The sequence below is a fragment of the Tachyglossus aculeatus genome, chromosome 14, assembly GCF_015852505.1.
Source record: "Tachyglossus aculeatus isolate mTacAcu1 chromosome 14, mTacAcu1.pri, whole genome shotgun sequence".
NCBI lineage: Eukaryota > Metazoa > Chordata > Mammalia > Monotremata > Tachyglossidae > Tachyglossus > Tachyglossus aculeatus.
Genome location: NC_052079.1, coordinates 44,570,813 through 44,597,003, shown reverse-complemented (window position 1 = coordinate 44,597,003; position 26,191 = coordinate 44,570,813). Strand labels below are relative to the sequence as shown.

General features: G+C 44.3%; 1 long non-coding RNA gene across 1 annotated transcript in view; it reads right to left on the bottom strand.

The window, feature by feature from the left end:
- Positions 1 to 155: 155 nt before the first annotated feature.
- LOC119936533 overlaps positions 156 to 26,191 on the bottom strand; it is a 47,549-nt gene continuing 21,513 nt past the window's right edge. Inside the window, exons 2-3 of the long non-coding RNA XR_005453798.1 lie at positions 1,305 to 1,370; positions 156 to 216 (exon numbers count right to left, since the gene is read on the bottom strand). This is a non-coding gene — a long non-coding RNA (uncharacterized LOC119936533). The remainder of the gene's footprint in view (positions 217 to 1,304; positions 1,371 to 26,191) is intronic.

Here is a 26,191-nt window from a genome sequence, read left to right as displayed (position 1 = left end):
GTTCAACAGACTAGCCACTTGGAAATTGGCAGTGCACCTCTTGGAGAGTTCTGAAAAAACAGGCAGAAGACCACAATAGATACTTGTGAAAGAAGTCTTTAAAGCCTATAAAGAACATGGGATTTACACTTCCTTACAATTGTTTCCTTTGAATCTGGCAAATGGAGTCTCAGTTTTTCCAGGCTTCATTCATACATAACTCTCTACACCAGCACACTGTAAGACATCAATTATTTCCATACAAGAAGGGGTTAGGTATTAGATGAGTTCAGCTAAAATGATTAATTGAACAGAACATGGCACTGGGTGCCAAAATGAGAACTGACAAATCTCTAGGAAGAACGTATTTATCCCAGGGTTACTTGCCCACACATGCCTAAGAATTGGGAGCTCTGTATCATGGTTTCATTTTCCTTTCATCATGTGAAAGCATAATAAAACAATAATAATTTGGCAGTGCAAACACTCTTGTACATTGGTGGGATAGAAGAATTGAGCCTCAATTTGCCTAAAAGAAATCCCTCCTCCCGCATTGCGGGGAATGGAAGCCATGAGGCACAACGTGGGAGATTTCTGATATTCTCAGCACCCGGATGCCAGTGTGGCGCTGCCCCACCCATCTCTATGGGATAAGAGCTTCCTGAACCTCAACCATGCTTCCTCTTTAAGGTCCAGTTCCAGCATTTGCAGTGGCTCTGGGAACCAAGCTGAGATCAGCACTTTCATGGCTTTCCTATACAGAGTCTTGGCAAAGAGATAATCATTTCAATCTATGGGGCCCAGGTAGAACAGTGGCACAAGACAATGGCCCAGACTTTTTTTGTCTGATGTGAACAAAAAATACCCACAGCTTCCCTGTGAGAAGTTTCACAAGGTGGAGTATAACACCTGGCTCTCTGTAAGACTGTGGGGAAGTCCAGGAAGGGTCATGGGTTCTAATCCCACTCCATCACTTATCAGCTGTGTGGCTTTGGGGAAGTCACTTAACTTCTCTGTGCCTCAGTTCCCTCATCTGTAAAATGGGGATTAAGACTATGAGCCCCATGTGGGACAACCTGATTACCTTGTAACCCCCCGCAGTGCTTAGAACAGTGCTTTGCACATAGTAAAGGCTTAACAAATGCAATTATTATTATTATTATTATTATTATCCCCATAGCATCAACTTCCAGACACCTCTCAGCCATCGATTTCATATTTGGGTCAGTCCACAGGGCCCCCTCAGTTCAAGAAGATTTCTTCAATACAGGGACCAGTAGGATACACACAAATACCAAGTAGATTGCAACCAGGTTTCTTCTTACCTAGAGACCTGATCCCGAGATTCGAAATGCCTAAGATGACTGCAGGAACCAGGTCCAAACTGAGTCCTGTAGTTTCAGGGAGAGAAATTCAATTCTAAGCTCACTTAGGAAACTCTCCCCAACCTGATAACAAGAAGATACAGGCTTCTGAGTTCTGCTGACTCCTTCAGGAGCACAGATTTCAATGCAGATGGCAGGAAATAGGGAATGTGGCTCCTTCCCCTAGTGGAAGAAATTAGAGAACTTAGGTTCTAATCCTGGCTCTGCTCCTTGCCTGCTGTTTGACCTTGGGAAAGTCATTTAACTTCTCTCTGCCTTGCTTTTCTCAACTGTAAAAATGGGGGTTAAATACCTGTTCTCCCTTCTGCCTACTTACACTGTGGAACCATGGGGACAGGAACTGTTTCCAACATGATTATCTTGTATCTTCCTCAGCACTCTTCACATAGTAAATGCTAAAATACCACAATTATAATGTTGTCTTTGGACAGCTTCAGCATCCTAAAGGGCCCCAGCCCCACTTTGTCTCATTGCCCTAATTAGGAAGGAGTTAATTCTTCAGAAAATGTTCATTGGTATTTCTCGAGGAAAAACTTGCAGCCAGCCAGCTGTACTTTCGCCCCAGACTTGCGTCTTACAAACACAAATGTTCTCAGAGTTAGAATCTCAGGGGAAGTCCTCTCGAGGGAAATTCTGCCTTTCAGGCAAAAATCTGTGCCTCGCCTGTCAAAATATTTCCATTCGCGTTCATATCTGTGTATGTGCGCTCACCCAGCCCTGCTAAAATCAATCGTACTTATTGAGCGTTTATTGTGTGCAGAGTACTGTACTAAGTGCTTAGGACAGTACAATAAAACACATTCCCTGCTAAAAATTACATATAGGCCGAGCTGACAAGAGGGCACAAGTGACACCCATCAGCAGCCCTCGGACTCTTCCCTAGGCCCGGAGAAGATCTTGGGGAGCAAAGTCTTTGTATTTGAGGTCTAAGTGCTAGCCTCTCTCTTTTGTTTAAAAACTAGCATTTCTGGATCTTTCTCCCCTCCTCTGTGAAGTCTGTCCTGATTCATTGGAAGTACTATTGATTACCCATCTCATCCTGGACAGACTGCTGAAGTCCCTGAACATGATCGCTGTGCTTTTCGGCATCAGGAGGGAAAAACTGAACTTCTGGGAAAGAAGCAATTTCCCAACCAGACTTCCTGAGGGCCTGTGAGTCCTGTCTAAAGGGCATGTATGATCTCCCTTTGGACATGGAACAGCAAGAGTGTGTGTTCATGGCTCAGCAGAAACCTAAAGCCACGCCTGTAAAAATAACTCAAGACATGCCATGCTGGCAATAGGATGTACCTTTCCTTTCTTCACCAGAGGTGTCTTAGCAATGCTCACCCTTAATGGAAAAATGCTGGAAAAAGCACCCCACTGTATTTTCTTGGACATGTGTAAAAGTATAACACATGCATACACCTCTCCCACCCATCAGTCGCATCCTCTTAGAACTGAAGTCCAATTCTACAGGCTGGAACTGTTTTCTCAGTCACACTGTTTCGGCCTTGGCCTCTCCATGGAATCCTTGGAATATAGAGAGGAGCTCTGGAAGTGGTGGAAAAAAATGTAGCTAGGTAGGGTATTCAGAAAGGGTATGAGGGTGGAAAAGCTGGGTTCTTAGACTGGGAAGACCCTCATTCACTCCCTTGCACAGCACTGGAGTAAGGGTACTGTATATCACAGCTAGAGTCAGCCAAGACATCTAGGGTCTGCACTTTGGAATGAGGAAAGCCACATCATGGAGAGCATGACAAAGGTGATTACAATTCTCTTCTCCCTTCCAAACATAGTAAATGAGCATCAGTAGTGGTCATGAGGAAATTTACGACTAAGAGAAATCTCACCCCACAAAGAATCTTTTCTCCAGTGTACTCAACCAAGGGTCATAATTTTCAATGCCTTCTACATTTTCCCCTCTTAATAATAATAATAGTGGTACTTGTTTAATGTTTACTGTGTGCCAGGCACTGTACTAAGTCCTGGCATAGATACTAGTTGATCAGGTTGGACCCAATTCCTGTCCCACTTGGGGCTCATACTCAATCTCCATTTAACAGATGAGGTAACTAAGGTACAGAGAAATTAAGTGATTTACCCAAGATCACACAGAGACATGTGGTGGAGCCAGGATTAGAACCCAGGTCCTTCTGACTACTGTGCTTGTGCTCTATCCATTAAGCCATGCTGCTTCTCACGAAAGTAAATTGGGTTGAACACATTCCCTGCCCTACATGAGGGTCACAGTCTTAATCCCTATTTTACAGATTAGGTAATTGAGGCATAGAGAAGTGAAATGACTTGCCCAAGGTCGCACTGCAGACAAGTGGCAGAGCCACTCTTCTCCCTATAATAATGGTGGTATTTGTTAAGCACTTACTATGTGCCAAGCACTGTTCTAAGTGCTGGAGGAGACACAAGGTAATCAGGTTGTCCAATGTGGAGCTCATAGTCTTAATCCCCATTTTAAAGATGAGGTAACAGGCACAGAGAGATTAAGTGACTTTCCCAAAGTTACCCAGCTGACGTGATGGAGGCGGAATTAGAACCCACAACCTCTGACTCCCAAGCCCGTGCTCTTTCCACTGAGCCAGGCTGCTTCTCTTCTGGTATCAATCCCCCCTCCCTCTCCATCCCAGCCCGATTCACTCCTTGGGCTACACAAGCATTCAGACAATAAATTAGCTCGTACCCAAAGGACTGAATTGCTAAGTATTTATTTTAAGTTGGAAGAAAATTAGTGGCTGCAATTAGCACATTTTTCCAACACATTGACTAAATTGTTTTTGTGCAATGAGTGCCAGAAGCAAGTGCTAGTAAAGTTAAAATAGTTTATTAAATGTGATAAATTATCTATGGCAGTTGCAGCCACTGAAACTGCTGCAAAGACAAATCTCTGCACAAAAGTTTTTTTTTTCTTTTCTGTGGCATCTCCACTAACATATTGATCCATGTGAATCAGGTGTCCTCTACAGCTGGACTGCCATACCCAAAGACCATAGTAGTAGGTGGAAGAGGGGCAATGGCATTTATTGAGCACCTACAGAGGACAATGCACTCTATTAAGTGCTTGGGAACATATAACTGATACATTAGTCAAGTTCCCTGCTCACAAGGGAATTTATACTCTGAGGAAACAGAAAGAGTGCATGAGGAGAAATTTGGGTTTCCTTCCTGCTCTGTCTGTTGTTTGGGTCTAGACTAGAATTGCATGAATGTGCTTTCATCTATGTATTCTTTCTTTACTACAGTGATCTGCACATAACACTTAGATATCATTACCATTACTACATCTATACAACCAACTTAGGAGGCAATGAAACCCTCCTTAACCACATCATTTGACATTACATTTTACATTGCTCTTTGACACTGGCTAAGATCACACTAATGGTGATGGATGAAGAGGTTGGTATTTTCAATTTTGTTAGAAAATGATTTCCAATATTCCTACTGACCTCTTAGCTAAGCTCAGTTTCTGAGGTGGCTCAGAATACGAAACTTGGAAGCCCTATGCTTTTATGTTAAAAAACAGTGCCACCCCACCACAATCCCTGTTACACTGGCCACATTCCAAAAGTGGGGCTCCTAGCTCCAATGTGGAAAGGTGAATGCTCATTTCTAGCAATAGCGGTGCTATTTAATGAGCGATTATTGAATATAACACACTGTACTAAGAATTTGGGAAAGCATGATAGACACACAAGACACACCTGTGACCACAAGGAGACACACCTAAGATTATTTATAAACAGCGGATCCAGAATAACCCAAATGTTCAATGGAAAATGCATGCTAAGGATGGGTATTATAATAATAATTATAATAATAATAATAATGGTATTTGTTAAGTGCTTACTATGTGCAAATCACTGTTCTAAGTGCTGGGGGGATACAAGGTGATCAGGTTGCCCCACGTGGGGCTCACACTCTTAATACCCATGTTACAGATGAGGTAACAGGCACAGAGAAGTTAAGTGACTTGCCCAAAGTCACACAGCCGATAAGTGGCAGAGCCGGGATTAGAACCCCTGACCCCCAAGCCCATGCTCTTTCCACTGAGCCACGCTGCTTCTCTTTTTATATGTGTGTGTGTGTGTGTGTGTGTGTGTGTGTGTGTGTGTGTGTGTGTGTGTTCGCGTGCAATAGGGAGCTTCTGGGTTAATATGACATTGGATGTTGATAGTAAGGAAGGCTTGCTGGAGGAGGTGGGCTTTTTAAGGAAAACCTTGAAAATAGAAAGGACGGGAGTCTCCTGCTTTCTAATACCCTTTTAAGGAGGAGAGGAATGCATGAGATTATGAGTCACTCTGCCAAACTGGACAAACAGTAGCCTGGGAAAAACTGGTGTGGGATGCTAGCCTGCACCTAAGAATTCCAACCTAGAACCTAAGAAGGACTTGCAACAATGAAACAGATCTGGATGATTGTGCTGAGGCAGCACACTGTCCGATAAGGCAAAAATAGTCCAAGAAGTGGAAAAACAACTCCAGCAGGCCAGCTGTAAAAATTGCTTGAAAACCTACCAGACACAAGCAGGGAAATCTCCAAATTGAATAAAGAGAAAAATAGTAACAGAATTAGAGTAGCATGTCTATCATAATAATGGTTGTGATGGATTTGAAAAAAGGCCCCTACAATGGGATCAAAGCATTTTGAGATGGTGATGGGAAAGTTTGGCAAGATTAGTTGGTGGTTTCTGGGTGGTTACTGTTCAATAAGAAATTGGAGTGAAAATCTGAAGTCTTTTCAACATATCAAAAGGTGTTTTCAGTCACATTTTGTCTGCTTGGCTTGCTTTGATCTTTCTCCTGAAGGAACATTTGTAAGACAAACTCTGAAGTTAATATTCCATGCTGAAAAGACTTTCCCATTGTGCCTTGAAACTGTATTCTAGTTAGAAATGCATTTTCATAGAAGTAAGGTTCTCTCCCTAGTTAGTTTTATGTTTAACTAAATTAGGTTTAACTAGGGAGTGAATCTTACTTTTATGAGGTACTGAACTGTAAACTATCTGTGGCTCTGATATCAATCATATTTATTGTAGCACCTACTGTGTGTAGAGCACTGTACTAAGCACTTGGGAGAGTACAATGTAACAGAGTTGGTAAACCACAAGGAGCTTACAATCTAGAGGGTGTTAAGGAGGCTGGGTTTATACAAGATGGGCTGGGGCTGAGAAACCTAACCAAAATCAATCAATGGCATTTATTGAGCATTTACTATCTGCAGAGCACTATACTAAACATATAGAAATGTACAATATAGCTTGTAGACTCGATCCCTGCCCACAAGGAATTTACAGTCCAGTGTGGGAGACAGACAATAAAATAAATTACAAATAGGAAAGCAAGAGGGTACATAAGGATATGCACCTAAGTGTCCTGGATGTGGTCTTGGGTGAGTATCTAAGTGGAAGCATGAACGTAAGTGTAATTTTTATCTTGCTCACAGTTTATTTCCTACTGACCCATATGGGTTAAAAGACTCTTGGAAAAGTCCAAGTCTAAATATTTGTTTTCATACTGCCTGTATAAGGTCATCTGATTAATTGTCCAGCCAAAAGGAATCTCTTTTCAAATAGCATTCCCTGCCTTTATAAAACAGAGTGTCTGTCTTGAACCATATTTCAGAAAATTCTTCCAATGTTATTTCAGAGAAATAAAATTGCTTGAAATCTTGGCACTTTATCTCTCTATCCTTATGAATAATCAGCTGTCCCTCCCAGCCCATTATCCTCAACTTTATTTCTTTCTTTAGTATCTTTGCTCCCAATCTGTTCGGGAAGTTTAATCCAGGTGGCAAAATCAGACTTCCTTTATTTGAAGTGATAAGAAAGCATATCCCAGAATGCAATACACAGTAAGTCTAAATCTGCAGAGTCCCAGGCCATGATGCCAAGAATTTGCCACACAGAGCTGTGCCAACATTTTTAAAAAGAAAAAAAAAAAAACATAAAAGACAATGCCTATTCTAATCTTGCAATTTCTCATTCCCACCCCGAGTTTTCAGGCTCTTTGATTCCAATAAGATCAGAGGGAGACATTTAGAAGAAATGGTTTTCCAGCAGTCTCTAAATTGGGTCTTAACATTATTATAATCATTACTGATAACAACAAACCATAATGAGACTGCCTTGTAATTTCCTGCTATAGCACCTCTGTCTAGGGAAATCTGAATCATTGTTGATATTGTCCAATTCATGTTCTTTACAACCGTAATGATCTAATAAGATACCGCACATAACAAAAGAATCCACTGACTGGAGAAAAAGTCAGATTGTAGCAGACAATGATCATGTCTACATTTAGTCTACGTTCACATACATGTAAATGAGTAGGATTTGGTGAAAAGCTCCTTTGACAAACTTAACTGGCTTCATGTCCCTGCTGTAGTAAATAGAAGCAGCATGTTGTAATGGTCAGAGCACGGTTCAGGGAGTCAGAAGGACCTGGGTTCTAATCCCAACTCTGCCACTTGTCTGCTGTGTGACCTTAGGCAAGTCACTTCACTTCTCTGTGCCTCCTTTGCCTCATCAGTAAAAGGGGGATTAAGACTGTGAGCCCAGTGTGAGACATGGAGTGAGTCCAACCTGATAAGCGTTTATCTGCTCTAGAGTTTAGTACAGTGCCTGACATATAAGTGGTTAACAAGTATCAAAAAAAAAAAAAGCCATTTTGGATCCCAAGAACTCCAGGTCCATTGTGATACTCAGGCTCAAATAGACCAGACACCATTTTTTCCCAAAGACATAGTATTTTTCCCTCATATTCCTGAGCTGCATACATATATAATAAGGATGTCTATATTGTCAAATTCAGACTTAGTTCAGGACCTGGCAATAGCAGTTGCTCCTGGCTTTCGGGCCTCCTTCTTGAACAAGAGTTAGAAGAATTTCTCCTGGGTCCTCTCTCGTAGGTGGTGGAGGGAGAGAGGGAGAGACAGAGAGAGAGAGAGACAGAGAGAGAGAGAAAATATAGTATTCATTACACACTTACTTTATATGCCAAGTACTGTACTGAGCACTGGGGTAAATACAAGCTAATCTGATTAGACATAGTCCATATCCCACATGGGACTCACAGTCAATCCACATTTTTCAGATGAGATTAGCTATAATACTATTCATTTTGATGGTATTGACATCTGTCTACTTGTTTTGTTGTCTGTCTCCCCCTTCTAGACTGTGAGCCCGCTGTTGGGTAAGGACCATCTCTATATGTTGCCAACTTGTACTTCCCAAGCACTTAGTACAGTGCTCTGCACACGGCAAGCGCTCAATAAATACGATTGAATGACTGAATGGCAGAATGGACATTAGAACTCAGGTCCTTCTGACAGCCAGTCCCATGCTTTATCCCTTTTAATCACACTGCTTCTAATGCTTCCCCCCGTTCTCATGACTCTGAGTTCAGTGCACCAGCAGAGCCTTTCCCTAATGGTGGCCCACATTAGTCAGGAATCTAGGAATTTTGTTATTTCCTCTTCTTTCCTCTCGCTGCTACACATCCCAGTGCCCCAGTCGAGCCACAGGCTAACCAACATTCAGGTATTTGAGAGTCACTTTGAGGCTCCAATCCAGATTCTGGACACTCAGTCTGCCCTCTGAATCCTTAATCTGGATCCCTGGGATCCAGGAGTCATTCTAAAAAAATCATTTCATCTCCCAGGAGCCTCTGGAAATGCGGGATGGACAATCTCAAAGTGAGCCCCTTTAGGTGGTTACAGCTTTCTATATAGCTTCCCTTTCCACTTCCCTCTCCTCCCCACCACTACACACACACACATGCCCAGGTGGTCCTAGAACTACCTTTGATTCAAATGCTGGGTGAAGAACCCTCCACAACTCTGTAGGATCAGTATAGGTTGGCTCACCTCCCCATCCCATTTCTCAGCATCTGATCAAATGGAGAAGGGAAGGAATTGGGGGACTAAACAAGAGCAGCAAATAGACTTTTGAGCACCCACCCTCCCACCTTTCTCACAGAGAGGCAGTATCCCATCTTGAAGGCCACCTCAGACCTATGATTAAAGACCTAAATGAAAACTTTGCTGGCAAAAGAGAGCCCAAATCAGCAAAATCCACTGATAACATTCTCACTTACCACCTCTTCCTGCACAGACATAAATTGTTTAGTGACCCAACCCGGAATGCACACACATAGTATTTTACAATATATCGTTTTCCCACTTCCAAGATTCTCCCTTTTCAGTTTTTTGGCAAATCTGACTAGCATGTTCCCCTGAAGTCCCTGCCTACTTTTCATGATTTATAGCTTGCTCTCCATTCTTGAGGGCTCTGAATGTGTCAGCCTGCACCTGGATATTCAACAGTCCTGGCATCCCAGCAGAAAGTTCCATGCATTTACTTTGGAAAGACAGAGGGCTATGTCAACACCAATGAGGATCTGATGCTTTGGGGAGAATCTGGACTTTTTAAACCTTAGGGGCATACCCATCTCAGTTCCTCCTCTGTCTCTAAACCATCTCAACTGTCCTTGAGGGAGTCAAACAGCAGCCTCCCATGAGAGCCCCTGGGGGTAAAGCAGGAGAGTAAGAGAGCCATCCCCCAACCCACGACCCCGGCTCATGAGGGGGATGAGGGTCCAGCCCAAAGACTCCTGTCGAGGACAGAAGAAAATAAATCTCTAACATGTCTGGACATCTTGTCCTGCCAGTACATTCCAAATAAGTCAAAATAGTGACAATGGATGAAGAGAATATGCGTTCGTTTCAAGCCGTCACTCCACGCTGCCAGACCTCAGAGTGAAATAAATACCTCTGCGGCAGTAGACCAGCCGCCTGCCTCTGACATGACGCTTCCTTATTAACCAAAGTGCAGGATGTCAGTGCCAGCTCTTCCGTCATCCTTTTAATTTATTATTTACTGCTTTAATCGGGTTTGCAGATTAATCCCGTGTTGTTTCCTTCCTCCTGTCCCTTCCCATTCAGTCCATGGAACACTACCCCTGAAGAGTGTAATCTCCTTGTGGGCAGGGATGTGCTTCGGTTGTACTTCCTACTGTGGGCAGGGAATGTGTCTATTGTTATATTGTACTCTCCCAAGTGCTTAGTACAGTGCTCAATAAATGCAATTGAATGAATGAAAAAAGATTATTACTACTATGAATTTCACTTTCAGATTCCCAGAAAGACTGAACGGACTCCCTTTTCCTTTCTCGCCCACTCATCCTCCCTGCCCCTTTCCATGTTATTGACGGAAGGAGTTGGGTCAGGGGTCGGAACTGGGAGCATGAAACGTGAAGATAAGGATGGGGTTTTACGCAGACGATAAGCAGCATGGTTGGGAGTGGGGAGGAAGGAAGAAGTAGAGGAGAGAGCAGATTTATCTTTGTGGTTTTTGATTTTCTGGTTTTGAACCACTAACGATATCTGTAACCATCTCCAGAAGAAAACAAAAAAGGTTGCACAAAGTCAAGATGAGGAAAGCCGGACTGTGAGGAAGTGAGACAGAGGAAAGAGCATAAGTCTGGGAGTCAGAGGAGACTCAGGTTCTAGTCCTAGCTCTGCCACTGGCCTACTGTGGGATCTTGGACAAATTAAATCCCGTGCCTCAGTTTCTTCATCCATAAAATGGGAAAAGATACCTGTCCTATGTTCTTAGATTGTGACCTCCACGTGGGGCAGAGACTGGATAGCCTTGTATCTACACAAAAATGCCGAATACCATTTTTTTTATTACAAATGAAAAATAACTAGAGGTCACAGTAGACCATAAAAAGGGCCCAAATCTGCAAAAGCCTCACAGTTAAAAAAAAAAAAAAAGAAAGCAGACATCCCACAATAACAGGAGATTTAACCTCATTACCCTGATCTGGGGCTGTAGCATCGACTTCAAATTGCCGGACTCAAGAAGCTGGCTCCTTTCGCTACCTGTTTGGAAAATTATAACTGCAGTCACAACCCATGAATGACAACTGAGCTGTCCAGGATTTGCCTTCCACTTTCCACCTGGAACTTTTTCTGTTCACACTGAAGTAGATGTTCAATAGCTGTTTCTGCAGCTGGGGGTACAATAGCTTTCCTTGTTGAAAAAGACACAGGAGAGAAGATTTGCCTGGAGGTGTTTTTTTTGTCTAGGCAGAGATCCCATGGGAAAGGCCTCCTCAGAACAGCTAGAGTTTCTGCTCCGTGCTCTCAAGGCTGGCCAGGTTCCCAGGAGGGCTGCTGTAATCTCTGCTTGGGGTTTTCTTAATAGAATTTTCTTCTGCAAGGTATTTTCTATTTTCAGAAATTGAAAACCCCAAAGTGGTCCTTTTTAAGCCAAAGTCAGTATAATGCAGCTGAGCTTCCTAGGGAGCCTAGTCAGAGCAAGACTGGAAGAGGCTAGAGCAGGATTGCTGTTCCTCTCTCTGAGCAGTTGTCTCCTTGCCATCTCCTCCTCTTCATCACAAGCCACAACATCAATTCACACTTACTAAGGGCCCGGCTTCATTGTGGCCTGGAGTTGAGTGTTATGTAGAGGGAGCAAGTTAAAGGGACACAACCTCTGCTTTCGCAGAATTTATCATTCAAGCCGTGAATGACAGTATGACTCCAATAAGAAATGCCTTATTTGGTTTGTCCAAGGATCCAGCTGTTCCAAAAGAATGGATGAAGAAGCAGTGTTGCCTAATGGAAAGAGCACAGGCCTTGGAGTCTGAAGACCTGGGTTCTAATCCTGACTCTGCCATTTGTCTCTGTGTGACCCTGGACAACTCACTTAACTTGTCTGTGCTTCAGTTACCTCATCTGTAAAATGATAGTAATAATGATATTAATGGTATTTAAGTGCTTACTATGTGCCAAGCACTGGGGTAGATACAAGGTAATCAGGTTGTCCCTCATGGGGCTCACAATTTTTATCCCCATTTTAAAGATGAGGTAACTGAGGCACAGAGAAGTGAAGTGACTTGCCCAAGGTCACACAGCAGACAAGTGGAAGAGGCGGGATTAGAACCCACAACCTCTGAACCCCAAGCCCGTGTTCTTTCCCCAAGCTATGCTGCTTCCCCAACCCCAAGCCATGCTGCTTGTCAAATGGGGATTAAGGCTGAGAGCCCTACATGGGACGGCAACTATGTCCAATCCAATTACCTTGTTCCTACCCCAGTCCTTAGTACAGTGCCTGACACATAGTAAATGCTTAACAAATATCATAAATAAGAGACCCGTTCTGCCAGTGGCAACAAGCTGGCTAGAGGTGCAAACTGACAACAGCCTTTGACATACCCTGTCATGGTTACAGATGTTTCTTTCTATCTAGTGAGCCATTAGAGCTCCATCATGAATTGTATCTAACTGCTCCAGTGGAGAGTTGCATAAATATCAAATAAATGCATCAAATTAGAGTAGACTGTGGGACTGCAATTCAGAAAAGCTGAGGGAACAGGGAGTCTGTCTTGTGTCTAAAATCAGTCTTCCCTTCTAGACCAAGAAATCGTCTGCCAACCCTGTTGTACTGAACTCTCCCAAGTGCTTAGTAGAGTGCTCTGCACATAGTAAGTGTTCAAAAAATACCATTGATTGATCTAGTGAGTCAAGGAGGCTTCGTGGAATTCACTGAAGGACCAAGAAGGGGAAACTTGACAAGTGGAGAGGGAATGTTTGAGAGATGGCTGGGAGCGGGGGTCAGCGCAGTGTGACAAGGAGAATGAAAAAAGGGGGAGACTGTCCATCATCAGGGGTCTTCTGGATCTCTAGGACTGGCTCATGACTAGAGCAACCTCCCAGCTTGGACCTGGATCCTGGGGAAGGTCAATGAACCATCCTGAATCCAGGAGAAGATCACCGACTGGACATGAGAGCCTGGTTGGTTATTTCCTCGGCTAGGAAACACACCTTGTGCCTTCTGCCCTTGGTGTCCACCCAACTACTCTGACAGCTCCTAACCCACTGGACAACTTCTCTCTCAATAGTTTACACTTGCCAGGCCCCATAACAAACACCTCCTCAGTACGATCACCCAACTAATCAGACACTGCTCTCTCCCTGACAGCTTCCAGGCATAGACCCTCCCCTGTTAAATAAAATCAATGTTTTTTACTGAGCACTTACTGTACCCAGAGTGCTAAGTGCTTGAGAGAGTATAACAGAGTAAATACCAGCAATCCTTGTCTTCAAGGAACTTGCAATCCCGTGAAGAGCTGTTTAAATCCTGCTGGCCCGACTACACAATGCACCCAGTCCTAAACCCTGTTCTCACACGTAGACTGTTTTGAGTACTATCCCCTTTCTTTTCCTTTAGCCAGCCCAAATCTACATTCTCAGCTACTCAACGACTGCCAAAATTCTGATTGATTATGTTGATCATTTACAGTTTGGGAATTTATAACTAATTTCAGTCTTTTCCCCAGATCTAGGGTGTGTTTTTTTCTTTCGTGATTATCTCAAAGGCTGGTTTTGTTTCATGAATAGAGTAGCAGAAATGCCCAGTCAGTGCCCAATTGTCTCCTGTCTTGCTCCTGCTCTGCCTGAGCTCTGGCCCTTGCTGGGTCTGTCCCTGCCCTGACATCCTTCCCGTCCCCATAGCCAATCCCGATCCCCCAACACTGTTCTCACTGAGCTCTCTGGACCTGTCCCTGCCCTTTGCCTATAGCCACAGCCAATCCTGATTCCCCTGTTCCCACCAAGTGCCTGCCCCCCACAAGCCCATCCTTGCCCTATGCCCACTCCCACAGCCGCAGCAATCCTTCCTGCCCTTGTTCTCACCACAGTTAGATTCTTTCTCCAGAGGCCAGCTCTGTTGCTCTTCTCTCAACCAGTTTTCCTAATTTATTGTTACCCCAATTGGTACAAGATGAGCCTGAGCCAAGCAGTCCAAGTTTGGTTATTTTGTCATTTAATTGTTTGCATTACCTTACCAATGAAAGGAGCCCTGTACCTCCATGTGAATATTCTTTTGTTACTACTGTATTTATGTTCATATCCCCCTATATGTGTGTCTCCCCTCTGGTCTGTAAATCCTTGTGCATAGGGATAGTGTCTATACAATTCTATTGTACTCTCCCAAGCATTTAGTAGAGTGCTTTGCACACAGTAAGTGCTCAATAAATAGCACTGGTGGACTTCATGAACCAGGACCCTGACATGCATTCCCCTCCTTCCTTTCTTCCCCATTCAGCTGCCAAATCCTCCCAAATATCTTTGGGCCAGGAAAAACCCATCCCCACCTCTCCCTCTCCCAGCTGCCAAGACCTCCCCCATACTCAATGCACCCTGGAGAACTTAGAAATTAGGAACACTGACTTCTCCAGCTGGGCTGGTATGGTCCTTGCTGACCATCACAAAGGCCAGAAAGGGAGGGGTTGAGGGCCAAAGGCCTTTGGGGGAAATGGCAAGTGGAATGAGAAATGAGCCCCTCCAAGGCATGAGGAAGCCACTAGGGCAAGCTCCAACAATAACTAGCCATGAGAGCGCTAACAGTCCCAGGGACCCAAAAGACAGGCTTGGCAGTAGCCACATGGTAAGGCTCTTACCAGACTAAGGTTGAACCGAAATGGGCAAACGTCATCCCCACTTCCATTCCAAAGATGAAGGCCCATCTGCCCACTTGGTGCCAAGACACCCTTTCCTCGGGCAAGCAACAGGGCTGGAATGCAGCCCCACAGAGCAGCCAACATTCTACCTCACCACCCTCCAACACCCCTATTGCCCTCACTGGGACTTGACCCTTCCCAGAAGCCATCAGCTCACCCCGGCACTACCAATCAATCTAGCATTTACCGAGCACCTACAGAGTGCAAAGCACTGTACTAAGCATTTGGGAGAGTTCAGGGGAGCTAGAAGACACAATCCCTATCCTTAACGAGCTGACAATCTAGGTCTTCTAGGGGAAGACAAGCACTTCAGTAAACTACAGATAGGGGAATAGTAGAAGATATAGATTAGAAGGACACAAACATTGGCCCAGGACTGGGCCTAAATGCTATTATCAATCAATAGTATTTATTGAGCCCTTACTGTGTGCAGAGCACTGTACTAAGTGTTTGGGAGAGTACAATAACAGAGTTGGTAGGCTTGTTCCCTGCCCAGAAGCAGCTCACAATATTCTGATACAGCTCTGAGATGCCTTCCCAGCTTCAGTGCCAGGAGTCCTCTAAACAGTTAACTTGTTGTGGGAAGAGAATGTGTCTTACCAACTATGTTACACTGCACTCTTGCAAGCACTTAGTATGGTGTTCTGCACACAGTAAGTGCTCAATACAATTGATATATTGCTAATATGAGTAGAGTCCTTTGCCCCTTCTCTCCCAGACCTTTTCATCCTGTGACCATTTCTCCTTCCTCTCCCAGGAGGCTCCCACAATACCTCCCTCCCCTCTTCATCCTCATGCTGCTCCGAACTTCTCCATTAAAAAATAAAAAGCCCATGAGGTTTGTCTCACAAACACCATCCCTAGCAAACAACCACATGCCTTTGCTACATCCTCTTTAGTGGCTGACATCCAAGCTGAGGAGGAGAGTGTCCTGGGGAGTGGCCAGAAGAGAGAGGAGTTTGGCTCACCCTGTTCCCAGAGTCCAGTTTACTGCCACAAACAACAGTTCTATTCCTGCAATTCCGGTCTCTGTGACCCCTTGGGGCAACCTCCCCCCCCTCCCCAACACACACACACACACACACACACACACACACACACTTTCCTGGGTATCCCGATACTTTGACAGTGATCCCCCACCCTGGGGCACCACCATCCTTGTGGGTCAGAGTTCAAACTTCCCTCCTGGATCCCAAATGAGAAGAAAAACAAGCTCTCTCCCTTTCTTTCAAATAACAGACTGATCCGACCCAGTCCAGAGATGGGGAGCACCTGATTTTTGCCAATTATCTGGAAGCCCGAACTGACAAAGCTGAAAGATAACATTTTGTACTTATTTCCTGACATTGTTCTAACTGCTCCCAGATGGCTTATCCAGACCCTTGTGATAAGCTATAGGAAATGGATATGGTCCGTGGGGAGCCACCCCTATACTCTCAAAGGCAGTCCAAGCCCAGCTTCTGTCTCCCACTCAGACCACTCAAAATTGCTAGGTCCTCCTCTAACCCACCCTTTCTGTGCTCTTCTAATTCCCTGGCTTGGCTACAGCTGGGGCTCATCTCTGGGTTTCCTCTAAATTTCCTGTGCTTGGGCTGAGGGCTTTGCTGACATTCCACTACAGAGTCTTCCAGAAAGCAGAATGGCAGAGCCAATAACTATCATGGGCCACAGAAGAGGGCCAGATTTTTCTCTCCCCCACTTTCCTAAGCCTAGAAACCCACTCCACCAGGTTTACCATAGTAAGGTAGGGAAGTTGGTCTGGGATCATCTGACCCCTGGGAAGTGGAATGCTGTATCAGTTTAAGGATGAGGGAGACGATGACCTCCCCCCGCTGTGACACTCTTAAAACGTTAAGACAAGCTGACATGAAGAGCTTCGTCAAGAAACAGACCGTGAGCTACTTGTGCCTCTATTTTTCCTCCTGATACTTTGAAAGACTTGAGCAGGTTTGAAGGCAGTAGGGAAGGAGACAATGTGTCAGACAGTTTGCGAGCTCTTGCTCCTTCTCCCTGTTTCCCTTTCTGTCCAAGCACCTGGCTTGAATAGTGGTAAACACTTGCTGCCTTTTCTTCTCCATCAACTCTCTTCTTGACCTACTGCAATCAAGGTTTTCCCCTTCCAGTCCACTGAGATCCCCACACCAAAGTCATCAATAACCTCTCATAGCCATGCCTTAAAGATCCTGCTCTGACCTAAACCTTCCTCACCTCTTGCTTGCCTTGGGCACTGCTGACCACTTCCTCCTCCTTGAAACACAATCAGGCCTTGATTTCACCAACACAACACTCCTTGTTCTTCTCTGACCTCTCCTCAGTTATTTCCTCTTCTGGTTCTCATACATTAAAAGTGAGTGATATGCAAAGTTGCCTGTAAACTCACCTGGCTTTAGCTATCACCCATCATCTATAAAATGGGGATTAAATCCTACTCCCTTCTACTTGGACTGTGAGACCCATTTGGAACAGGGATTATGTCCAACCTAATTACCTTGTACCTACCCCAGCGCTTAAAACATTGTTTAGCACATAGTAAGTACTTAACAAGTACCTTAATTATTATCAAGTGGGATATCTGGTTCACCATCTTGTATGGTTCTGAGATTGTTGAGCAGCACAGTCATCTCCTAATAACATCTGTTGTAGGGATCAGGGCTGACACAGATCATCCACAAATCAATCATTCAATAGGTGGTATTTATTGAGTGCTCACTGCATGCAGAGCACTGTACTAAGCACTTGGGAGAGTATAACGGAGTTGGTAGACATGTTCTCTGTATGCAAGGAGCAATGGTTACCACCCCACTTTTTACCAGAGCTGCAAAATGGACTACTTTTGAGTTTCATCATCATAATTGTGGTATTTAAGTGCTCACTATGTGACAAGCGTTATACCAAGTTCTGGGGAAGATATGAGATAATCAGGTCCCACATGGAGCTCACAGTCTGAAGGAGGAGGGAGAACAGGTACTGGATCCCCATTTTGCAGATGAGGGAACTGAGGCACAGAGAAATTAAGTAACCTGCCCAGGGTCACACAGCAGACAAGTGGCAAAGCCGAAATTAGAATCCAGATCCTTCTGACTCTCAGGCCTGTGCTCTTTCCACTAGGCCATGCTGCTTCTCATCTTTCCTTTCGCCGCTGTCTAGTGGAAGAACTCATGAGCAGTGTTTTTTTAATTATTTAATGGTATTTATCCACTAAATCATAATACCTTGCAGGCACATGTCTACCAACTCTACTGTACTCTCCCAAGAGCTTAGTGTAGTTTTCAGCATACAGCAAGCCCTCAATCAATACTGTTGATGGATTAATTGACTGAGGCTCTACTGAGCATGGAGCACCGCACTTAAATCACTGGGAGAGAAGATAAGAAGCAAGACATATGGTTCTGCCCTCTAGGAGCTTACAACCTAACTTAAATAGCTGACATTACATAAAAAGCTCAGAGGAAGGAGAAGAAATGAAGTGCTGGGGCGATTTCCACACTGGCCCTTCAGCCTCTAGAGTGAGGCTTAATGGAAGCAGCCATTTTGGAAACATCTTGATAGGGATTGTGGTCACCACTTCTCTCCACAGGCTAAATTCTTCGCCTGGCTAAAGATAGCAACCAACAACACAGACCCCGGTGGTCGTTAAAAACATGCTCGATTCCAGATTTTCTAACTGTTTACTCAAGGGCGAATGGAGTGATATAAATCCTGAGAACACTTTTGTTCTGTGATCAAAGAGAGAAAAATCCTAGGGTCACATGAAAAATCCAGCTTGGCCAAACATCAGCCCAAGCCAAGGAAGGCAGGTCCACAGCACCTACCTAAGCCTGTGGAGGGCATACTTCCTTGAAAAACAACTTTTACTCTCTGCCTTGGAAAATAAAAAATACATATATATGAAAACTGAAGGATTTGTTTCTGTAGTAAGATTGGAAGAAAACCAAATATGAAGTTGTCTACAAATTCTAGAATCAGTGTGAGACTTGAAAGAGAAAAATATGTGCTGGCAGTCGGGTTTGGCCCCCATCTCCAAAGTTGAGAATTGAAAACACACTTCTACCTCATGCAGACATGGCCCATTGGAAAGAAGTTCTTATAAACACAGGGTGGGAGGCCATGTCATTTTCCCCCCCGGTCCCTTCCTCTCGTGTCCTCCCCAAGCCAAATACATGTAATAAAAAAGAAGGGACACAGCTCTCTGGAGCAACCCAGAGCCTGAAAGGACCATGCAAACAAAAACACAGAATAAGAAAACGGCCCTTCTTGGACACTGCTGACCAGACAACAACAGAGCCATAGAATCCAGGCCAATTCAATATGGATTCAGCTGTTGAAGGATCATGTCAGAAAGTGTGTGGGACAGATAATTGGGTGCACACCCTGCGACCTTCATTGGTGGGTGGCGGGGAGAAGAGCTCATCTCTCATATGCTTCACAATTCTTTACCTGTGCTACTTAGCCCAGGAATGAGCCAAGAAATTCCTGCCTGATTTATGAGAGTCTGAACTAAATCCAGAAAAATTTTATAAGAAGCCCAGGGGAAGCATGGATAGCCATGATTTGGATCCCTGCTCCAATAATGAAGACCCTGGGATACATTCGAGCTACAAACATGGGATGGGAGTTATCCTCTTACGTATCACAGGGTGGGGCGGTTCCCATCCAGGATTCCTGTGCATTCTTCTTCCTTAGGCCTGTCCTGCTGTAAGAATACAGCTGCTTAAAGGCCCTTTGAGCTGTTGGGGCAAAGGATCCCTCTTTTATTTTTAATAGTATTTAAGCACTTAATGTGTGTCAGGTGCTGTACTAAGCATGACCTTCTGACTCCCGTGGTCTATCTCCTAGACCATGCACAATCATTATGAGAAGCTGTGAGCTAGAGGGATCTTCTAGACTGTGAGCCCGTTGTTGGGTAGGGACCATCTCTGTTGCTGACTTGTAGTTCCCAAGCACTTTGTACAGTGCTCTGCACACAGTAAGTGCTCAATAAATATGATTGAATGAATGGATGAAGCTTCCAAACATTCCAAGTATTGACAGAACGTCAACCTTGTGAAGAGCCCTTATGCCGGGATCTGGGGCTCCATAGTAAGTGAAGGTCATCACACTGTACTTGGCATTTATTATTTTCCCAGATTAGGGTGTATTAGGAAAATTAGGCATATTAGGCATGTAGGAAGCAGTATGGCCTAGTAGGAAGAACAGCGGGCCTGGGAGTCAGAGGATCTGGGTTGCAGTGTGGCTTAGTGGAAAGAGCCTGGGCTTGAGATCATGGGTTCTAACAACAACCACAATAATAATAATAATAATAATAGCAGCATTTGTTAAGCACTTACTATGAGCCAAGCACTGTTCTAAGTGCTGTTCCAATCCCTACTCCACCACCTGTCTGATGTGTCACCTTGGGCAAGTCACTTAACTTCTCTGTGCCTCACTTACCTCATCTGTAAAATGGGGATTAAGACTGTGAGCCCCATGTGGGACAACCTGAGTATCTTGTATCTATCCCAGCGCTTAGAACAGAGCTTGGCACACAGTAAGCGCTTAACAAATACCATCATTACTACTAGTTTAGGCTCTGCCACTTGTCTGCTGTGTGACCTGGGGCAAGTCACTTCACTTCTCTGGGCCTCAGTTCCTTCATCTGTAACATGGGATTAAGACTATGAGCTTTTTGTGGGACAGGGACTGTGTCCAACCCAATTATTTTGGATCTACCCCAGGACTTAGATCAGTGCCTGGCACAAGTGACAGAACCCAGGCCCATGCTTTTTCCAAAAGGGTACACTGCTTCTCAATCCCTCTCAAGATTTGAGGACAGAAATTGTTTCTACCAACTCTACTGTGTTGTATTCTCCCCTAAACCCTTAGTATATGTTTGGCACACAAGTAAGCACTCAAAAAATACCACAGATTGCCTGACTGATTGAGTTTATTCCTATATCCTTTCCACCAGACCACACTGCCAAGTCAGGGGCCACCAGACAACAACATTCAAAATCAATTCAAATCCCCAGACCCTGCTGCCACCCTTGGATTTCAATTGATTTAACAGAGCATAACCTCTATGGGTGGAGAACTGGCATTTAGTGTCTCTCATTTAGTCTCTCTCACTAGGTGGCCTTGTGGGTAAATCCCAGTTTTTTCATCAGCAAGACATGATTAATCTCACCAGGCATTCAGTTACCAATCCAGGAAAGTGCCGTGAAATGTTTGGAAATTCATGGTATTTTGAATAATGTGGGAAAAAATAAATATTCATTCAATCGTATTTATTGAGCACTTACTGTGTGCAGAGCACTGTACTAAGCGCTTGGGAAGTACAAGTTGGCAACATACAGAGACAGTCCCTACCCAACAGCAAGCTCACAGTCTAGAAGGGGGAGACAGACAACAAAACAGAACATATTAACAAAATAAAATAGAATATGTACCAGTAAAATAGAGTAATAAATATGCACAAACATATATACAGGTGTGCTGGGGAGGGGAAGGAGGTAAGGCGGGGGGGATGGGGAGGGGGAGGAGGGGAAGAGGAAGGAGGGGGTTCAGTCTGGGAAGGCCTCCTGGAGGAGATGAGCTGTCAGTAGGACTTTGAAGGGAGGAAGAGAGCTAGCTTGGTAGATGGGCAGAGGGAGGGCATTCCAGGCCAGGGGGAGGACATGGGCCGGGGGTCGACGGCGGGACAGGCAAGAATGAGGCACAGTGAGGAGGTTAGTGGCAGAGGAGCGGAGGGTGTGGGCTGGGCTGTAGAAGGAGAGAAGGGAGGTGAGGTAGGAGGGGATGAGGTGATGGACAGCCTTGAAGCCGAGGGTGAGGAGTTTTTGCCTGATGTAGATACGGTCCTCAGCTATGGACAGAGGGGAGGGCGAGAAAGCCAAACCTTAGGGATCATAAATCCAGGCGGCATGCCCACCAAGTTCTCAGTCACGCGTCATCCAGGACCAGAGGAGCGGCTCTGCCTGTCCCCCACCTTCGTCGGTCCGACGCGCTGGGTTCCAGTACCGTGTCACTGAAGGAGACCTCGATGGCAAGTCCACAGAGTTGCATTTCCAAACGGCCCCGATCCCCGGGGGGCGGGGGGGAGTCCCACGGCCTGGCAGTCCATGGGCTGGGGTGGAATGACTGAGGGAAAACCCTGATTAGCTATTACTTTCTCTACAGAGAGTACTGTACTCTCTCTTGACATGGCTAAAATTCCACTCCATCCAAACTGGTACCACAGTAATGCAAGCTCTTATCCTTTGAGCTCTTCCAAACCATTAGGTATATAAATCTTAGACATTCCACTCACATGGCAGGGAGTTTTCTGGGCACTACTGCACTGGGGCTTACGTGAGGTTATTGTTTCCAGTACAATGGTGGAGTTTACAGGGCATGCCAATTAGAACAGCTGTATTGGCATCTGTAGATTTTTGAGGATTGCAAGAAGTTAAATTAATTGAATCTAAATTTCAAACACCTCTGAAAACTAATTCCCATTTTACTTGAGTTAGGATACACACAAGCTACTCTGTTTTCCATTGTGACATCAAATTAGTCCCTGTTAATTAGGCCCTATTAAAACCCAATCCCTTGCTGCTGTTAGCACATTTGTTCTGGCAATTTATTCATCGAGAAGTTTACCAATACTAATTGCTCAGGCTGTCTCTCAGACACAGTCTTTACTGGCAGAGAGCTCTATCTAAACTTTAACCCAAACTTTGGGAACGTCACGTATTGGAGCAAATGCATGGTGTAGGGACATTTGCATAAAAAATAGTTCCGTTTACATCGCTGGACCTATGTATATATACCAAGTTTATTGCTAAGCACTTATACTCACATAAGCTGAAGAAAAAACTGTCACTGTTCTACATCTGGTACAGTGCTACAATTTTGCATAGTCCCATATTCAGGTAGTAGTCAAAGCTCAAAGGTGAGGAACTCAGTGATATTCATTGAACACTTATTGTGTAGAGTACAATGAACTAAGTACTTGGGAGAGTACAATGCAACAGAGGTGGTAGACACATTCCCTGCCCACAATAAGCTTACAGTCTACAGTCTTACAGTCGATAAGACAACCCTGGAGAAATGATATTTTCAAAAGCAGTGAAAAGTATGTCATCCTGAATAAATGCACCAGGGGTTAATCAGTCTGGAAACCAGATATGCATTGCTTGGCAAGTTAAATTTTGGAAGAAAAAAATCCCCTCAACAGGTAGGTATTGCATCCAGTTGTCAAATACAGTATGCCAGTAGCCACAGCTCCTCATAATGGGATCACAAACCTCCCACTACTTAATGAATCAACACCAAATGGGGAGTTCCAAGACTTGCTTTGATTGCCATTCTATGGCCCTACTTCTCCATTTACCACACTGAGACTCCACAGGCCTCTTCATAAAAAATGCAGTGTTGTCTTCATGATTTAAAGGCAACAGCATGATTTTCTCAACTAGAAGAATAGCACAAAGACTGAGACAATGGCCAAGGAATTTTCAAAAGCCAAGATTTTATTGTATGGTGTTATTGAAATTCTGGGTGGTCTAAAGCTTCTCCACCCATTTTCTGGCTTTCTGGCCTTAAGCTGTCTTTTCTCAAGATATCTTGAATATCACCAGAAACACCATGCTCAAGCATGAAGCCTTATCTTTTCCTGGTCATGCTTTCATTGGAGAGTTCAGTTATCCACAACTATCAAGTAGTTTAGCAGAGTTAATGAATCCTTTACAGAAGTTACAGTAGCAGATATTAGCTGCACATACTCAGAGATCATGTTTCCTTTAATAAACCCAAAACTTCAAGAGCTTTTAGATCAGAGATCTGAGCTCTCTTTCTGAGCTGAAACTTGGCCTCTGGGGGCTAAGCTAGCAGAATAAGAAACAAACTACAACTGAAATTTTTCAAAACCTGAAAAACTGGGCTGAATGCCTACTTTTAAAATCAGTTAACTTTGTCTCCCTAGCATAAAAGGCATAAAATCTACCATCATTCTCAGAATGATTGAGAAGAGGTGCTCAATGCTTACCAGTGCATTTATTTGGAGCTATTAAGCCCTTACTTTGGGCAAAAGCCCTGTGCTAAGCTCTGGAGTGAAACAAAGTAAATGCATTGGACATGGGGCAGGGGGGGGGAGGGACTCCCAATCAAAATTTAATCATTTATTTGAAATTAAATTTTCAGCAGAAAATCTCAGTTTAACACACACCGACTTCGGTCATGTTGTTGACTTAGCTAATGCTGAGATGCGCAACTCCAGTGAAAGCCCCAGCTTGCTGCAGATCTTAGTGTCGGTGATTCGGTAGGCCTAATTCTAAATTGGTGGGTGGGAGGGGAAATCCCTTTTTTTAAAAAAACAGCTTGGAGGAGGCTTAAAAACTCCTAAAGTAGGGATTATTTATGGCACCCTTTGGTAGGGTGCTTTGTCTGTTTCTCCAAAAGGCTAATGACAATTCTCTAAAAATCACTTTAAAATGGTGGTATTAATTCTGTGGTTACTCACCCTCTAATGAACTATTCTCTTTGTCATGAAGGGATGGGAGGCAGTGAAGGCCAGGGCAAAGAACACGGGACTGCAAATCTGTAGTCCCACCCCGGCCATTAGCATGCTGTGTGACCATGGGCAAGTCACCTAACCTCTATGTGCCTCAGTCTCCTCATCTGTAAAACCAGGATAGGACACGTACTCTCCCTTCCTCCTAGATTGTAAGCCCCTTATGCAACAGGAACTGGATCTGATTTGATAATCTCATTCATTCATCCAATCGTATTTATTGAGTGCTTACTGTGTGCACAGCACTCTACTAAGTGCTTGGGAGAGTACAACAACAGACACACTCCCTGCCCACAGAGAGCTTACAGTCTAGTCAAATATCTTGCATCTCATAGATGGAGCTCACATAAGGCTTAACCTTGACAAGGACAAAGTTTGACCTTTGTGGGATCCCATTTCAGGATCACTGTTCGCTATCTGCAGTCAGACACATCTGATTCCTTTTTTTGGCTTTAATATTGAGAGTCCCTTTAGATGCCCACCAGTCTATCCCTATTTTTTAGTCCATCCAGCTCACTGTAGTCAGAAACATTTAACAAGTTGAATGCTTTCCTTCTCACTAAATACAAATGATTGCCGTTGCTGTCTCTGCAAGCCCCCACACTCTCCCCCAGAATCTTATTTGCAGTCCTCACTGTTTGATGGGTCTCACCTTATGCCAGACAGGACCCCAGAAAACACGGCTGTCCTCAAGTGTGGCATCCTCAGCTTAGGACCTTTAGGCAGGATCCCACCTGGTAGAAAGCTCTAGAGAAGTGACTGAATAGTAATAAAGACATCAAGAGTTCTAGAGGCCAACCTCCTGACCAAATAATAATCATATTGAGATCTTACTATGTGCAGAGCACTGTACTAAGCGTGAGGGAGAAGACAATATAACAGAGTTGGTAGATACATTCCCTGCCCACAGTGAACTTACAGTCTAGAAGAAGAGACAGATATTAATATAATAAATTATGGATAGGTACATAAGTGCTGCGGGGCTGAGGGAAGGATGAAAAAAGGGAGCAAATCTAAATGCAAGGGTGACAGAGGGAGTGGGAGAAGATGAAATGAGGGCTCAGCCAGGGAACGCCTCTTTGAGGAGGAGTGCCTTCTAAAAGGCTTTGAAAGTGGAGAAAGTAATTGTCTATCAGATTTGAAGAGGAGGACATTCTTAGCCAACAGCAGATGCGGGCGAGAGGTCGGTGGCAAGATAGACAAGATCGAGGTACAGTGAGTAGGTTAGCATTAGAGGAGCGAAGTATGGAAGCTGGGTTGTAGTGGGAGAGGGATAAGGTGATTGCTTTAAAGCCGATAGTGGGGAGTTTCTGCTCGAATACAATTATTATTATTATTGGCATTTATTAAGCACTGACTATGTGCCAAGAACTGTACTAAACACTACGGTAAATTCAAGAAAATCAGGCTGGGAGTTTCCAGGGACTGAGCTCTGTTGGCTGAAAATGGTGGCAAATTCATCCAGTTTGTGCCCTCTCTTGGTTGAGAAAGGAACCGCTGAGGTGCAGGACCCTCCTCAAGGTCACCGGAAGGTGATGAGGAAAGATGTGGGGTATCCAGGAGAGAGATCACAGAAGCAAGAGCTGAGAGACAACATATATAATTACATATCCCAAAGCCCCCAAGGATTCAAGGTGCAAGTGACATGAATAGCCTGCAACCTGATCTTCAGCAGGTGTGAAAGGATCATTTCTGGAAGGGTGGCAATGACTGCAGTTTAAATAAAAAAAAAAAAATACTGCTTCCAAAGTTCAAACTGGAAACGTGTGGCCAAG